The sequence below is a fragment of the Saimiri boliviensis genome, chromosome 15 (assembly GCF_048565385.1).
Source record: "Saimiri boliviensis isolate mSaiBol1 chromosome 15, mSaiBol1.pri, whole genome shotgun sequence".
In the NCBI taxonomy this organism is placed as follows: domain Eukaryota; kingdom Metazoa; phylum Chordata; class Mammalia; order Primates; family Cebidae; genus Saimiri; species Saimiri boliviensis.
In genome coordinates, this window is record NC_133463.1 from 61802554 (window position 1) to 61820053 (window position 17500).

A 17500-nucleotide genomic window follows, 5' to 3' on the forward strand; every position below is an offset into this window, starting at 1 on the left:
GAGTGGGTGGCTACAGAAAAATTATTCTCTTGGGGGCCAAGGGAGAAGAGTTTCAAAGAAAAACAAGTGTTCAAAGTGGTAAATGTTGCAAAGTAATTAATAAATACAAAAGAAGTCTGGGTTGACTTGGCAATCTGGAGTGTAAGAGTGAAGCTTTCTGCCTCAGGTCTATAGTTTGCATGAGGAGGGTTTTTTTTGTTTTTTAAAACAACTTGCCAGCTGGCCCCGCTCCTTCACCTTGGAGTCAGAGCGAGTTTCCTGATTGGTGAGCTCTGGACAGGAACTTCTACCTTTCTTCAGATGAGGAGCCATCCGTCCTGCAGATCACACTCTCTGGTGTGCGATTCTACACTGCAGGTTTTTTAGGGCACCTTCTGAGGGGAGGGCTCTAGCTGTTGCAGACAGCTAGTAGGAAGCCTGTTTTCACTGCCCCTCATCTTTTATCAGTATTACAACTTGATTTCCTTTGAAGTTTTGCAGGAAGGACAGAGTATAATTTTATTATTCCCCTCAAAAACCAAAGGGATGTTTTTTGGTGTTATTAATGGAGTCGTCTCAAGTAACTACTCTGTTTAAATTTCAAGTAACTCTGCAAGTTATAGCCATTGGGCCAAATCAGGTCTGCAGACTAAGAAAGGTTATTACATTTTTAAAGAGTTACAAACTAAACAAAACCCACAGAAGAATATTCAACAAAGATGCATGTGGCCAGCAAAGCCCAAAATAGTACTTGGTCCTTTACAGAAGAAGTTTGCCAACCCCTGAACTAGAGTAGGGTGGGGGCAAGTGGACGAGACTAGATTATAGTTGGATGAAGAGTAAGTGGTATATAAACAAAAACAAAAGTAACCTATAATTAACACTATAAATGGGAAGGGAATTTAGAAAGTAGTTGGGAGATGCAAAGTTGAATGAGTGATTTTATCGACTTAATAGGGAGGAAGGAATCATTGCACAAAGAAAATCAGGAGAATTGACCTAGAAATAAAATCAAGAACAAAAGTGGAGTGATTCCCATTAGATATCAGTAGTAGCATAACTGTGACTTGACAGAAGGAGATTAGAATTATAAAGCTGTAGGTTTTTTATTGGGAATTTATTGAAGTTAATGCATAATTTTCCTTTTAAAGAGCACTGCATGCAGTGATGAATTAGGTACCTCTAGAATACTCATGACAGTTTGAAAAAGTACAATCTTATGATTAATTATTGGTCAAAGTTTTAAAATATAGCAATACAGTATATTGAAAACACACACAAACAGTATATTGTATTGAGTAGAGTGACTAATGAATGTTGTGCCTTTTTTCTTCAATGTTCTATAAAAAGTAATAAATAGAATTAAACATACTAAAATTAGAATTCTCTAGAAAAAACAACAAATTGACAGTGATTATAATAATCAAAGATGCATCCCTCTTATCACTCATTATTGTCTGAGATTAGAGCAGTCAGATGTTATTCTTATTTCAGCACTGATAACTTTATTCAACTGATAATGATACTGATGAGAGAATCATTCAAGAATAAGTAGTATGTTTTATGTTAATTTTTCTTCTGATTTTAAGGTGTTCCAGAATTAAAATTATAATATTTTAAATGTATATGATGAAACTCTTAAACTCCTATTATTTATTTTATTTTATTTATTTATTTATTTATTTTTTGAGACGGAGTTTCACTCTTGTTATCCAGGCTGGAGTGCAATGGTGCAATCTCGGCTCACTGCAACCTCCGCCTCCTGGGTTCAGGCAATTCTCCTGCCTCAGCCTCCTGAGTAGCTGGGATTACAGGCACGAGCCACCATGCCCAGCTAATTTTTTGTGTTTTTAGTAGAGACAGGGTTTCACCATGTTGACCAGGATGGTCTCGATCTCTCGACCTTGTGACACACCCGCCTCAGCCTCCCAAAGGGCTGGGATTACAGGCTTGAGCCACCCCGCCCGGCCTTAAACTCTTGTTTTTATATTTGGAAAGTTTGAATAGAAATGGGAACTTCTAACTAGAGTTCAGTACTGTGACTCAGTCATGAACATTGTGCTATCCTAATTAACATGTCTGATAGCCAGAATTTGTTTTACGTATTTTATTTTGTATAATGGACATTTAGGACAGCTTTTATTAAAAGTTATATTTAGAAATATGAGGGTTCTTTTAAAATACAAATATATACAAGGTATAATATGTCCTTATAGTAATATTATGTTAAATTCTGTTATTTGTACTGGTAGCCATAATTTTATGTTTATTCTGATGAGTGCCTACAGTGTGGCCTAATTTATAGTCAGTAACACAGAATATTACGGGGAGTGATAATAATTACGCAGTGTTATTATAAATAAGGGAAATTATGCTCTGAGGTACACAAATATTGTAATCTGTTTTATATTAGGCTGGTGCAAAACTAATTGTGGTTCTGGGCATTACTTTTAGTGGTAAAAACTAAAATTACTTTTGCACCAACATAATACTTACAAAATATAAATGGAACAATGTTTAAGTCAAGTCAGCTTCACTGATTCTCCTAATATTGGTCTCCAGAAGCAGAAGGATTTTATATTCTTACTTTCTGTTTAATGTCATCTTATTGGCTAATCAAGAAAACAGCAGCTTTTATCCTTCTGGCTCTTTAACAATTGGTTAAAGATAAAAGCAAGACAGACCTTTGAATTCTATTCTTACTTTTGCTATTTAACATTTATCATATGTATCTGCAGTCCTTTTGTCAAATTGGCTATTGTTTCTCTAAACAGCCTATATTTCTTATTATGCATTAAACATAAGAATTCACCTGTTCCTGATGATAACTTACGTAGAGAACAAATCCATATTTTTATTTTATTTTATTTTATTTATACTTTTGAGACTGAGTTTCACTCTTTTTGCCCAGTCTAGAGTGCAATGGTGCTGTCTCAGCTTGCTGCAACCTCCGTCTCCTGAGTTTGAGCGATTCTCCTGCCTCAACGTCCAGAGTAGCTGGGATGATGGGTGTGCACCACCACGCCCAGCCAATTTTTGAATTATTAGTAAATGTTAACCAGGCTGGTCTTGAATTCCTGACCTCAGGTGATCTACCTGCCTCGGCCTTCCAAAGTGCTGGAATTACAGGCATGAGCCACCATGCCTGGCCTAAATCTATACTTTTAATAGCATCTTTGTAAGACATTTGAATTTAAGAAGCCATGATTCTATGATTTCACCATGGGAAATACATGCATGAAGGATTTGAGACTTTAGTAAGGTTTAGGGAATATCATGCTCTTTCTCACAAATTTATTTGACTATGGAAAACATTTTTATATGTAATATTTCATAGGACTTGCCTCTTTAAAAACATACTTTGCAAAGGTCAAAGTGATGTTTCTAAAATGTGCTGTCTTTTTGATAATAATTTTAATGTTTATGTAATTTATAATAATTAATTGTAATTTTGCCACACCAAAGAACTAAGTTTTATGTTTACCTATAGAGCCAAATAATTTGGAGATTAAAAATGTCAAACTTAGCCTATTTATAAAATGCCATTTTTCTTAACTTGCTCTCCCAGACTCTTGGGGTCGCTGGCCAGAGGACTCACCTGTGGGACCAGGGTTGTTGACTTCCCAGCTGGCGGCCTCCCCACGGTCCATCATAATGGCTTTCAAGATGATGGAGAAGAAAAAATCCTATATCACTATAATTAGATACAGGAGCAAAAAAATGACTTAAAGTTGGAGTTTATATTTAGAAGGAAAGTAGAGTGGGAGAGTTTGAAAAAATTGCAGCCTGGCCATGTGGCAGGGAAGAAAAAAAGCATTTTCAGGAGCAGGATACAGTTTTTGGAGCAACTACTTGCTAGGGAAATGAGTAAAAGGGAGTCAAGTGCTGACATCCAAGACCATGGGGAAAAGGCTTTGAAAGCATTTCAGAGACCTTTGAGGCAGCCCCTATCATCACAGGCTCAGAAGCAAGGGAAAAATAACAGTTTCTTGGAGCAGGCCTATGGCCCAGTTGACCTGGCAGGCTGCTCTCAGCATCCCAGCCACTCTGACTTCAGCCTTGGTTCAAAGGCACCCAGGTACAGCTCAGCCACAGCTCTATAAACTTGGCAGTTTCCACAAGGTGTTAGGTCTGCAGATGCTCATAATGCAAGTGTGAAGGAGGCTTGTCAACTTCTACTTAGATGTCAGAGAATGTACAGAAAATCCTGGGTGCCCAGGCAAAAGCCTGTTACAGGAGTGGAGCCCCACTGAGAAACTCTACTAGTGCGATGAGAAACTCTACTAGTGTGATGCCAAGGGAAAATGTGGGATTGAAGGACTCACACAAAATTCCCACCAAGTCACTACCTCATGGAGCTGTGGGAAGCAGGCCACCACCCTCCAGACCCCAGAATGGTAGAGGCAAAACCAGCTTGCACCTTCTGCTTGGAAAAGCTGCAAGTACTCAACTCAAACCTTTGAGCACAGCCACATGGGCTACACACTGCAAAGCCATAGAGGCAGGGCTGCCCAAGGCCTTGGGAGCCCACCCTCACACAAGAATGTGGGACATAAAGTGAAAGAAGATTATTTTGGAACTTTAAGATTTAATTACTGCTTTGTTGGGTTTCAGACTTGTGTGGAGATTATTGGCCCTTTCTTTTGGCTGATTTATCCCTTTTGGAATGAGAATGTTTACCCAGTGCCTGCATTACAATTTTATCCTGGGAGTAATTTGTTTTGATTTTATAGGCTCATGGGTGGAAGGACATGAGTCTCAGGTAGGACTTAAGACTTTGAACGTCAGGCTGGAATGATTTAAGACTTTTGAGAACTATTGGCAGGGGATTATTGCATTTTTCAATGTGAGAAGGACGTAAGATATGAAGGGCAGAATGATAGTGTTTGGATGTTTGTCCACTTCAAATCTCATGTTGGAATGTAATCCTCAATATTGGAGGTGGGGCCGGGTAGGAAGTGTCTGGGTCATGGGGGCAAATCCCTCATAAATGACTTGGTGCTATCCTTGCAATAGTGAGTATTTTATCCCAAGATAACGGTTGTTTAAAATTGTGTGGCACCTCCCCACACTCTCTCTTGCCTCTTCTCTTGCCATGTGATGTGTCTAATCCCCCTTCACCTTCAGCCATGATTGGAAGCCTTCTGAGACCCTCACTAGAAGCAGGTGGAGAACCACGCTTCCTCTACAGCCTGCAGAATGTGGCCAATTAAACCTCTTTTCTTCATAAATTACTCAGTTTTGGGTACTTCTTTATAGTAATGCAAACAGACTAATACAAATAATAATATCTTATTAGTCTAAGGCATATCCTCATTTAGTAACTGAAGTTATCCACACAATTTATTTTTCTTGTTCTCTATTTTTCTATTTGTTTAATATAAAAATTATCTTTTGACTGAATTTGTTTAATTTGATTTGTGTAAGTGTGTCCATAATCCAACTATATTATATATATTTTTGTTTACCCCTGAATTATGCGTGCAATGATACAGATGTGATATTTCTGGAGAAAACAGATCATCAGACTACAACCAGGTTTTAAGGTTTCTGGTCATCCCCTGAAAATACCACTTTAAGCAGGGATATGTATGTGGGATGAAGAACCAAGATTGAAGAAGAAGAGATATCTTATCACTGAGTGAATTAGAAGAAATTTCAAAACATTTATGTGGGAGAAATGCTACTTGAATGTTCAGGTGTCTTAGAGGCAATATAATACAGTCAACATAGCCTTAAGCTACTTGCAATTTCACATCTGTCTCTTCACTTTTGCAATGTATAATTTATTATCAAATATACTCTATAGTGAAAATTATTATGTAATGTATAAATTATCACAGAAAGCAAGTTAGGTACTTCTAAAAGTGATGACTTCTTGCAGGTCACAAAAGAGCAATGTGGTATATTAAATCAATAATTTACTAGATGTTGCCTGTGACTCTCCGTTTGAAAGAACTGCTGTATCTCACAAAACTGCTAGTATATTTCTAGTAAATTACTTATGCATTGATATAGCCTGATTGAATGTTGCAAATCATAAATCCTAGTATAGAATATGTTTGCAAGCTATATCTCCCATGGAGCATTTTTTTTAAGAGAAGCCTTTCCTAACCCTTAAACTCTGTGATGTGAATTTGAATTCAGACAGCGATTATTAACAGTATTGACTTTAAGATTAAAATTACTATTTTTTTGTTTCTTTCTTTTGTTCAAAACTTTGATCTTAGTGAAAATACCTATCCAGCCATTCTCTTCATGCTTCCTTTTGTCGCCTCTATAAGAGTAATTACTTAATTTTGTTTATCTGCCTTAAATGATAAGCCTCCAATAATGCTCCATTACATGTGAATTGATTTTGTGTTAAATTTCACACTTCTTTTTAATACTAAAAAAAAAAAAAATTTCCATATCGGTGTGGTAATTGGTGGCTTGTAAATCATTTTAATGACTCAATAAGTCAACTTAGTAGGCTATAAGCCTCTACATCTGTCATTTCACTGATTGCTTGCATTCATTCACTAGATTTTCCTGATGAGGAAGCCATCACCTTCATCCCTCACTGCTCTGCATCCATCAGAGAATGTAATCTTAAAGCAAGGGTCATTCTGTGTTAAAGTCCTATGAATAGCTATATTGCTTGAATAGGTCTTCCATGTTACCACATACAAATTCTACCACTAGTAATAGTTTTGGAGGTTGTTGACAGTTAATCGATGATACTATGTGATTCATTTTTTAATCCAACTTTAAAAATTGGGATATAATTTACATACATAAAATTCACTGTTTTAAAATGTACAATTGAGTGTTTTTTAAGTATATTCATAAGTTTTGTAGCCAATGCCATTATCTAATTTTAGAATGTTTTCTCCATCCCCACAATAATTTCAGGACCCATTAGTCACACGCTATTGTTACCACCCCCAAATCCCTGGAAATAGCTAATTTTGTAGGAAACTGTATGGGAAGATAATTTCTTAAAAGATTTGAATTATTGGCACTTTTTGAAACTAAAATATCTTTTATCACATAGCTGAAGTCTTGCTGCTTTTTAGTGATGAAAATCTTTTATTGTTAAAAAAATAATTAAAGCAACTAATATATTAGTTTAAAATGACTTTAAAGGGAAAAGTACTCTTTAATAATTTGTAAAATTCTATCAAATCTCCTCACAAATGTTTTCTTGCTAATGTTTTCTCTAATTTCCAGATTTGTTTAGAAGCCCTTATTATATAGCACTTCACCAATTACTTTTAGCACAGTAAATACAATTTGTAATTATGTATTTATTTTGTATGGCTATTTGATTAATGTCTGTATCTATCTCTAGTCTATAAGATCTATTAAGTCAAAGTTTCCATGTCTTTTCTGCATACCATTTATACCTCTGGAGCATAGCAGAGTATCTGATTTTATAATAGTTTTTCAATAAATATATGCTATATTAGGAAAAATGACAAAATATAAATTATTAATATCTAGCTATTGTCTAAATACATGGAGTAGAAAACTCATAGATTTAAAAAAAAAACAACTTTTGTTTAGGATAGCACAGTGGAACACAATATAAAACTTAGCATGTTGGAATCAGAAAGGTTTAGGTTTAGTCTGGGTGCAGTGTCTCAAGCTTGTAATCCTAGCACTCTGAGAGTCAGAAGCAGGTGGATCACCTGAGGTCAGGAGTTCGAGACCAGCCTGGCTAACCTGGCAAAATCCCATTTCTACTAAAAATACCAAAAAAAAAAAAAAAATCTGGGTGTGGTGTCACACACCTGTAATCCCAACTACTCAGGAGGCTGAGGCAGGAGAATCACTTGAACCCAGGAGGCGGAGGTTGTAGTGAGCCGAGTTTGTGCCACTGTACTCCAACCTGGGTGGCAGAGCGAGACTCCATCTTAAAAAAAAAAAAAAAAAGAAAGAAAGAAAGAAAGAAAGGTTTAGGTTTACATTCTAGCTTCAGTCTTTACTGTCTGAGTAGCCTTGGGACACAGGGAAAGATAAACTTGAATTGCAACAGAAAGTGTCTGATAGATTGGTATATAGAGTGGGTTTAGGTAAATAAATTAGGAAGCAGTCCTGACCTGCTCTAGAATCCTCTGCTGGCAATATAATGAGGCTTTTATAAGGCCTCAGGAAAATGAACCTTATTAATCTCAGAAGAATACAAAGCTTAGAAGAAATAGCAAGAGAAACTTTCTTAGTAGTTTGCCAAACTGCTTTCTTGACAGAGGTAGGAATGCCATCAAGTGATCCTACACTGAGCATTGTCACTTTCTAGTACAAGTTCATGGCTTTTATTTTCTTCTCCTAATTTCCTCTAAAGATCAAGAGCAGAGTACTCCATCCCAAAGGAAGAGGAAGTCATAACATCAATTCAGCTATTTCTCAAGGGTTGAGGTCATTGCCTGGCTGTTGAAGGTCAAGATGGATGTAGTCCTCTATATATATTTTTTTAAATTTTATCTTCTAGAAGTCTGGGGTGAAATAAGACTACTAGTAGCATTAGCTCTTATTCCACCCCAGACTTCTAAAGAAGAAAATGTGGCCCATCTCCTTTCCCTTATATTTCAATGGCCCTTTCCTTGTTCCAGAAATTTGAATGAAGAAGAAAAATGTTTGTATTTTCTCTAGACTTTAAATGAATTTTTATCTCTAACTGAATTTTAGCATTTCTCTTAATTACAAATGTAGGTAACAAACCACATGAATAGTAAAAGTAACTGAGATTTTGTCACCAGTAGAAATTATAGATTTTTTATACTGCATTGTAATTTTTTCAGATATCTCAAAATATTATATATGCTCACCACTATTGAAAATTACAGTAGTTATTAGATCTGTCACTAGAAGTTCTAATTTAATGTGTTAAGAAGCATATATATCCTCACATGAAAAATGTATATTTTCTATTATAGTTTTTATATATTATAATAACTGTGTTTAAATATTATTGATTTCCCTTTCAGGCCTATGTGCTTTGTTTTATTTTAAGCACGTAAAAAGATTATTCTAATAAAGGATCCATAAGCTTTATCAGAGTACACAAAAAGTTTAAAAACCCTTGTTGTAATTAGATTACTCCAAACCACCATTCTTTCTCTTTGTCATGCTCTATCTATTCTTTCCCTCAAGAAAGATTGTCACAGAGATTGCTGCTGTGGCCCAAAAAAATCTGGAAAATATTAGTTTCATTTAATGATCCTTTTTTTTCTTGCTCTTTTGTCTCTTTTCCTAACAGGTTGGGTCAATTATTCTCAGAACTCAGTTTTGGAATTTAGGGGAAAACATCCAGTCTTAGGGTGAGCATAAGCTTGAGACTGTTTAAAACTACAGTCTAAATACAGCTGAGCTTTCCTCACTAACTCTCCTATTTGGTTCAGTCTAACTCACTAGATTTGTGGTTTGGTATTAGGGATCAAATTCCCTTCTGCACAGAGAGCTCTAACTTGTCTTCCTTTATGCATATATCTCCCTTATGAATCTTAGAGTGAATTGTTTGCTGGTTGAAGTGCAAGAGTAAAACAATGAAATTTTCTTTGTATATTAAAGGAGAGGGAAGCAACAAACCTACTCCCCTCCTTTAGCGTTTCCCTTAGAAAATATAATCAGTATACCTTTTGATTTTATAGTGCAAGGTTACCAGCCTTCTGACCATTGAACCTATAAACACATACTTCTGATAATAACTGAAGGTTCTCACGTAAGGTATGCCAGAGACAAGACACATCAAGTGGTCTGTCAAAAAGATAAAATAAATTTTAGTAATTATTTTTTAACCTATTATATAAATCTGTGAGGTTCTCTCTAGTCTTTGTAGTGTCTTTCCTAGACTGCCTACAATGTGTATTGCATTCTAGATGTGCTTATTTAATAATAAAGCTAATTTATTTCTCTTCTACATTTTGTGGAATGAACTGTGTTAGTAGGATTTTTAATTCCTTAACAAAAGTAAAAAATTGACTGTCCTCAAATCTCTTGTGTTATTATTACCTTAATAATATTTGAATCTTGCCATGACTTCTGACAGTTACTGTTATATACTTTATTTTCTTCACTTGTAAGGAGAGAATTACTAAGTTGATTCAACTTTCATATATACATGTATATGAAAGTGGAATATATATATGTATCCACTAAAATTGGCAATACATCAGGAAGGTACATTTGAGGTCTCACTTAAATGTAGACTACATGGTAATGGAGAATCGGGCACATCTCAGTACAATGAGAAGCCATGTGACTGTCTATCTGGAGATATGGTTTAAATATGAACCCCAAGTCAATCATAACAGTAAAATGCAGGTTGAGCATCCCTAATTCAAAACACAAAATCCAAAATGATCCAAAATCTAAAATTTTTGAGCACCAACATGACATTCAAAGTTCATGTTCAAATGAAAAGCTCACTGGAATATTTTGGATTTGTTATTTTCAGATTAGGGGTGCTCAACTGGTAAATCTAAATGCAAATATTCCAATATCCAAAAAAATCTGAAATCTGAAACACTCTAGTCCAAGCATTATGGATTAGGGATTCTCAACCTGTATACTCTGAATTATAGACATTGATTTGCAAGTTGCTTCTTACATTGGCTACTCTATGTGGTATGCTCCAGAATCCATAGCAGCAAGATTTGTTTATAACAATGTTAATGATTCTCTAGACTAGCATCCAGGAGGCCAACTGGAGGCAGAGTGTTATGTAAGAGTGTCAGAAAAATAGCAAGTGCTCAGTAACATTAGCATCTCTTCTTAAATAATAAGGAGATGCTTTCTACTTAATAATAATTAATAATAATTATGCTTTATATATTATTTATATAATTATGCTTTTATATATAATATAGAAAGCATAATAATTATGCTTTCTATATTATTATATAATAATAATAATGCTTTCTACTTAATAATAATTTCCCCCATCATATGATAACAAAGTATGCTTTGATTTTTATTCCAATGCAATAAAAAATACATTACACTTCTCTATTGAAAACAGTTCCAACACAATATTTTAAATCTTTTTAGGCTATTATTAGGAGCAAAGAGATGATTTTTAGGTAAATTTTAGGACAGTTATTGAGCACTTACTATGTGCCAGGCACTGTGCACATATCACATATAGTCCCCTTTAACCCTCACAGAAATTAAAAAAAAAAAAAAGAAAGAAAACAGTTCTAATATATAATCTACGTATTTTATTTGTGAACAAAATCCCTGTGTGCTGCTGATAAAAAGCAGATATTTGATAATACACAGTCATAATTTACTACTAAGCTTTTGTTTTATAAATCTTTCATCTGCATGTTCTAATTATATCACATATTTAAATGATATCAATGGCTCAGTATATTAGATTAGATAATCTCTATATGCATTGATAATGCAATGTGATTCTAGACTTATTTCACATCCAAAAAGAATTTTGAAAACCTCAAGGACGTTTGAAATAAGGATCTTAGCCCAAGACAAGTCATGCCATTTAAACAGAATATCTCAAATAAAAGTGCAGCTATTTACTTCTGAATTATATAAACCCAGACAATATGATTTCATTAAAAGGAAGGCACATAGGGTTACCAATTAGAGATGACTTTAAAGTTGGAAAGCTGTAATTATATAATTGACTTTTTATTTTTCGGTTTGTTTGTTTCAAAGCTTTCTCTTTAGTTAATAGGGTAAGAGGGCTCTTCCTTTAGAAATTTGTATCATTCCACATAGAGTTGGAAGCGGAACAGGAATGGTGTCAGAAGACCACTGGATGTCTAATCTCAACATATTTGTATTTAGGCACTTTTGACCTTAGAGTCAACAGTGATTGATTTACTCAAATACATATTTTTTTCATATTCCAAGTCGTATATCAGCATAAGTGAAACAAAGGTATTGAAAAGAACAGAGCTGGCGCTGGCTAAGTATGTTTATATAGGCCTTTGTATGTTGTCCAGAGTTGTATATCAGATGAAATGCAAAGATGCACTTAAGATGAAACATTCTATCCGTTTTGTTTGTTTGTTTGTTTGTTTGTTTTCTTTTTCTGGTTGGAGTTTACATTCTCTTGATTCTCATACTTATCCTGGAGGAAGATTTTAATCTCACCACTTATTCTTAGTGCCATACATCATTTGTAAAACACTAAACCAATTAAAATATTCCAGGAACTTTTTTTGGCTCTGAAGATATAAAAAAGTCAATACAAAGTCCTTTGCAGAATTAAGGGCTATAGGACAGTAGAGATCATGGCTTCATAAGAAGACTGCTAAGCATGTCTCTCTGTGTCTTGATTTCTTCATCTGTAAAATGATAATATTAATAGTCTCTAGTTCATGGTATTATGGTGAAATACAAAAAAATATATATTATTATTACCAGCTCGATACAGGTAAGCTATCATCTGTCAACAATACTCCTCCCTATGCTTTTGTTCTACTGAATTACTTGAAATGCCAACAGCATTTCCTATTTGCTCTTTGCTTCTACATGTTTACATATGCTGAACCCTAGTTATGAAACACATCACCTCTTTAAGCCCCATAGCTCACCTAGTTTCTTCTTACTTATACTTTTAAGATTCAATTTGTGTATAACTTTTATAAGGAAGCCTCCCTGATCTCTCTTCATAACAAGATCAGATGTATCTCCATGCTATGCTCATAGTACTCTTTTTATTTTTAGCAATGGATTTTATCTGCCTGTATCTCCTCAGATTATAAACTTTGTAAGGGCAAGGACCATGTTGAATTTATGTTGTTTTCCCTAATTTGTAATACAGGACCAAGCATAATTGTACTTTTGATACCTGACGAAAAGAAATCAATGAATGATATGATCTTTTCTTTGGACTAATTGGTGAGCTAATAGTTCATTAACAGTCCAAATATGTTTATTCTTAGAGTTTTATATTATAACTGTCTATTAATTGGATGCTTACTGTATTTTGTAGCAATTGAAAAGATTAAGAATACTGCATCCATACTGTGGCCAGTACTCTCAAGTTTAATGATTTACCTTTCACAGTTCTGAGGTCCTGAAAGTACTTTGAGCTTTACATATATAAATAAATCCTTATTCAGGATGTACAGTTGCAATTTTAGAATGGATATTGATTCTGTTCTGGGAGCTCTAAGGAGCACAGGAAAGATAAATAGGAATTTTCTTACAGTAAGAAGATAAGAGATTGGACGCCTGAAGAAAATGAGAGAGCTAACCAGCCAGAGAGCTGGGGTAAAAATATTCCAGGCAGAAAGAACAGCATGTGCAAAAGATGTAGGTCAGAAGTATGATTAGTGCTTTGAAGATATATCAAGGAGTTCAAGGAGTCTAGTGTCAATCAAAGAGTGTAGCAGAGGAAGGAAACAAGATGTCAGGTGTATATGAGCAGACAAAGTAAAACTTAGGATTATAAGATCTTTAGTATTTATTCTAATTTGGGAAGCCCTTGGTGGATTTTCAGTAAATATGATATAATCTGAGCTATGCTCTAAAGATCACTGTACTGTGTTTTGAAGATACTCTATGGAGAATAAAGGAAGGAGGAAAAACCAGTTAGGAGAGAGGAAAAGAGGTAAGAGATGGCAGATGCTCTGGATAAGGATAAAGCTATATGCCATTAGACGAAGCAAGTCAAGGCAACATGATTAGGTGAGATATGTCGAGCAATGAATATTAAAAGGAAAATCAGAAATCTGTCACTATTTTTGTTTTATTACCTTAACCTAATATTGAGTGAGATTATAAATAAGAACATATGACTTCTACTTTAATTCAGTATGCCTGTATATAACTAAATTCACAGAGTTTTAAAAGATACTTTTTAAAGTAAGAAAAATAAAAAGGGAAGAAATTATTTTCTAAATCCATTTTTTTTTAATATCATGAAAGGAATTGTAGGCACCGATATGCTGTTCTGCTATCATTTAATATATATAACATTCTCATGAGATAAGCTGCAGTTTCTCATCACTGAGCAGGCCTTACCACAGGATGCAATCATTTTGGATCTACTTCTGACAAATATAATCTCCCAGTGTCCAACTCAAGCTCTTAAAAACATTTTCTTCAGATTTAAAATATACACTTAATCCTAAATCATGATAAATATTTGTCTTCTAAATTAGACAAACTTTATAAATTAATATGATTCAGTTTGCATTTAGAGATATTTAACAAGAGTCTATTTATATAAATTAATGTGTTACATGTTAAATAGGATATGTAGTCTATGGCTGCATGGAGCTTATGCTCTTCTAGGGTGAGACTAAGGCAACACTGTAAGAAAAAGCAAAATACAGTTGTATTCTAAGAGTCTGCAGAATATGATCATGTTGGTATTTGCTTCTACACTTAAAAAAGAAACCAAACAAACAAAAACAGCTTTCCTTATTTTCATTCCTAGGATCACAGGCTCAGAGTTAACTTTTATGTACTCAAAAGCAATGCCTACCAGTCAGTCATAATTTTGTCAGAGATTTTAGTCAGGATACCTACTGTGGGATGAGACCTAGACTGAAAGGCAGCAAATGGCCAGCCACCTAATTGTCAAACATTGATAACATTAGAAATAGAGGCATAAACATATTAACATATAGCAAAGGCAATCACTAGAATAACACCAAAAAATATAACTCTGAAACATTGTGGAGATGGACTGTGTATGTTACATCATCTTTTATATCAGAAAATTAAGAGATATTATCCAGAGTTGGCAAATAAAGAAACAGAACTTCCTATGTTATATGGGAGGGGCCATCAGAGCAATTAGTAACAGAAATTAAAACATTCAGCTTTTGACCAATAGGAGGATAGAGAGGGATAAGGCAGATGACCATTGCTTTAAATGTAAGTTACGTTGTATAATTTTCTTAGTTATCATATGCATATCTCAGATAAAAATACAAATTTTATCTTAAAACATAATTTGGTTTTATGAACAATGAACCCTCTGGCTTATTAAACATGCATTAAATACCAAATTTGACTTTTACAGTATTAAGTTAGGCCAGGTGCGGTGGTTTATGCCTGTAATGCCAGCATTGTGGGAGGCCAAGGCAGGAGGATCACTTGAGGCCAGGAATTTGAGACCAGCCTGTGAAACATAGTGAGACACTGTCTCTGCAAAAAATAAAAAATAAATTAACTGGGTGTGGTGGCACATGCCTGTAGTCCCAGCTACTTGAAAGGCTGAGGTGGAAAGTACAGGTTGCCTGAACCTGGAAAGTACAGACTGCAGTGAGCCATGCTTGTTCAAATAGGGTCTCACTCTGTTGCCCACGCTAAAGTGCAGTGAGCCACGCTTGCACCACTTCACTTTAGCGTGGGTGACAGAGTGAGACCCTATTTGAAAGAAAAAAATAAGCATTAAGTTATTACATCTGAAAGTCAGCCAGTCCTGTGTATAAGTGCTGAAGAGAAATAATTAGATATGTGTGACCTTGATTAGGAGACTAAAATATATTAAGTGCTCCTTATTGTGTGACAGTGACAGCCACAGAATCAATATTTAAAATAAGTTATTTAATAGATTTTCCCCAAAACCTTGCAAATTACATAGTATCTTATGATTTGATATGCTAAAGAAATAAAGTGAAAAGTCATGCAGAAACTCAGACTTCTTAAAAAAATTCATTGTTTATTATTAAATATAGTTAATTCTAAAACATAGGATTTTTTCCCCAACTATACTAGAAATTATTGGTTGTGATTATAAACTTACCTTAAACTGTTTTTCTAATAGCTTAAAGAATTCACTGAATAAATTGTATTTGATGTCAACAATATCATGTCTATTTTGATCAAAAGTCTAATATCTAACTTAATTGATGCTAAAAATTATCTCAGAGAAATTTTTAAATACTCAACACCTGTTCAATTTTCAGAAGTGAATGAATGTGTGTATTCAAAACATAACATAGATAAATTATTTTTAATTAATATTAAAATGAGAAATATACTAGTTTACCAAAATATAGTGCACAATACAAGATAATGCATATTTATCAGTACTTTGCTTCTCTTGGAATACAGCATTGAAAATCACAACCCTTATATATCTATATTCCCACTTTTGTCAGACACTTTATTAGATCTTCTGTATGTGTTGTGCTTACTAATTAAATCTTCAAAATAGTCTACTGAATTAATAACTATTAACCTAGTTTTAGAGATTTAAAAGTCAAGACTCAGCTTGCCTTAGGTCATAAGTGTCAGAAGACACCTATTTGAATCCAGGCCTGCTGTACTCTCTAAATTGTCTGTAGATATGAACTATCCAATGTATCAACTACTTAATTGTGCTATAATTAATCCTATAAAATGGTTTTGGCTCAAAAGGATTTTTTAAAAATATTATGGCACATTTCATGCTGAAACTGACATTTCTATGACCTATTAGAAAAGAATATGATTATATTTGGTGGGCATATTCTTGGTGAATGCATGCTATACTCTCGTGTTCCTGACTTTTTCACCTGTCATTGAAAGCCATCTACTTAATCATTTATCCCTGTGATTAACATCTATCTTTTTAATCTATAGTTTTTTGTGTCTTTTGATATTTCTGCATCAGGACTTTTGGTTATTTTGCATCTGGCTCCTGGAAATTTCAGAAATTTTCTATAGTTTCCAAATAATCACTGACAATACGTTTTGAAAAGTTCTTTTCTTAGTATGTTTTTTCTAGCTAAATTTGATTTTTCTGATTCTAAATTAGATAATACTGGTTTCTACATTTCTAAATACTAATAAAATACTATGATCCTTTCTCTTAAATTTCCTATAAACTCCCATGCCATCAATCACTTTTTCTCTCATTGGAATAATTAAGCCCAAAATAGTTATTACTCTTTTTATACCCTTTATCTTCTGATAGATGAACCATCAATGTGAGTCAAAAATTAACCAGCTGTTCTGGTAATGATGGATATCAGAAGATGTCTACCATTTCTTTGTTTCTTATAAAAACATTTTGAAGTAAGAAATATTAATTATCCCCCTTTCATAATTGGGGACAACATAAACTCAGATGAGACAAAATAAACTCAGAGAGGGGTAAGTCAGAAATCATGCACATGTAATTCTCATAAGTGAATACATTCTACAACTAGGAAAAAATTACCATGTGTATTAGATACTAAAAATTTTTGTTATTCCACTGAAATTAATAGTAAGAAATGACTTGAATGTTTGTAGGTACATATGTACACAGATGCAGATTCATTTTATTTATTTATTTCTTTATATACAACAGAGAAAAGTTCCAAAAGTAATATGTCCTCTTGGCCAGGTGTGTGGCTCACCCCTGTAGTCCCAGCACTTTGGGATATCAAGGTGAAAGGATTTCTTGAGGCCAGAAGTTTGAGACCAGCCTGGGCAACATGGCAAAACCCGATGTCTATTAAAAATACAGAAAGTATCTGAGTGTGGTGGTGCACACCTGTAATCCCAGCCATTAGGGAGGCTGAGGCAGGAGAATTTCTTGAACATGGGAGATGGAGCTGTAGTGAGCCTAGATCATGCCACT

The 17500-nt window shown here is 34.3% G+C and overlaps 1 protein-coding gene across 8 annotated transcripts in view; it reads right to left on the bottom strand.

Moving 5' to 3' along the window:
- Nucleotides 1–17500, bottom strand: part of CSMD3 (CUB and Sushi multiple domains 3) — a 1243168-nt gene that overhangs the window by 257090 nt on the left and 968578 nt on the right. The gene's annotated exons all lie outside the window — the stretch shown is intronic.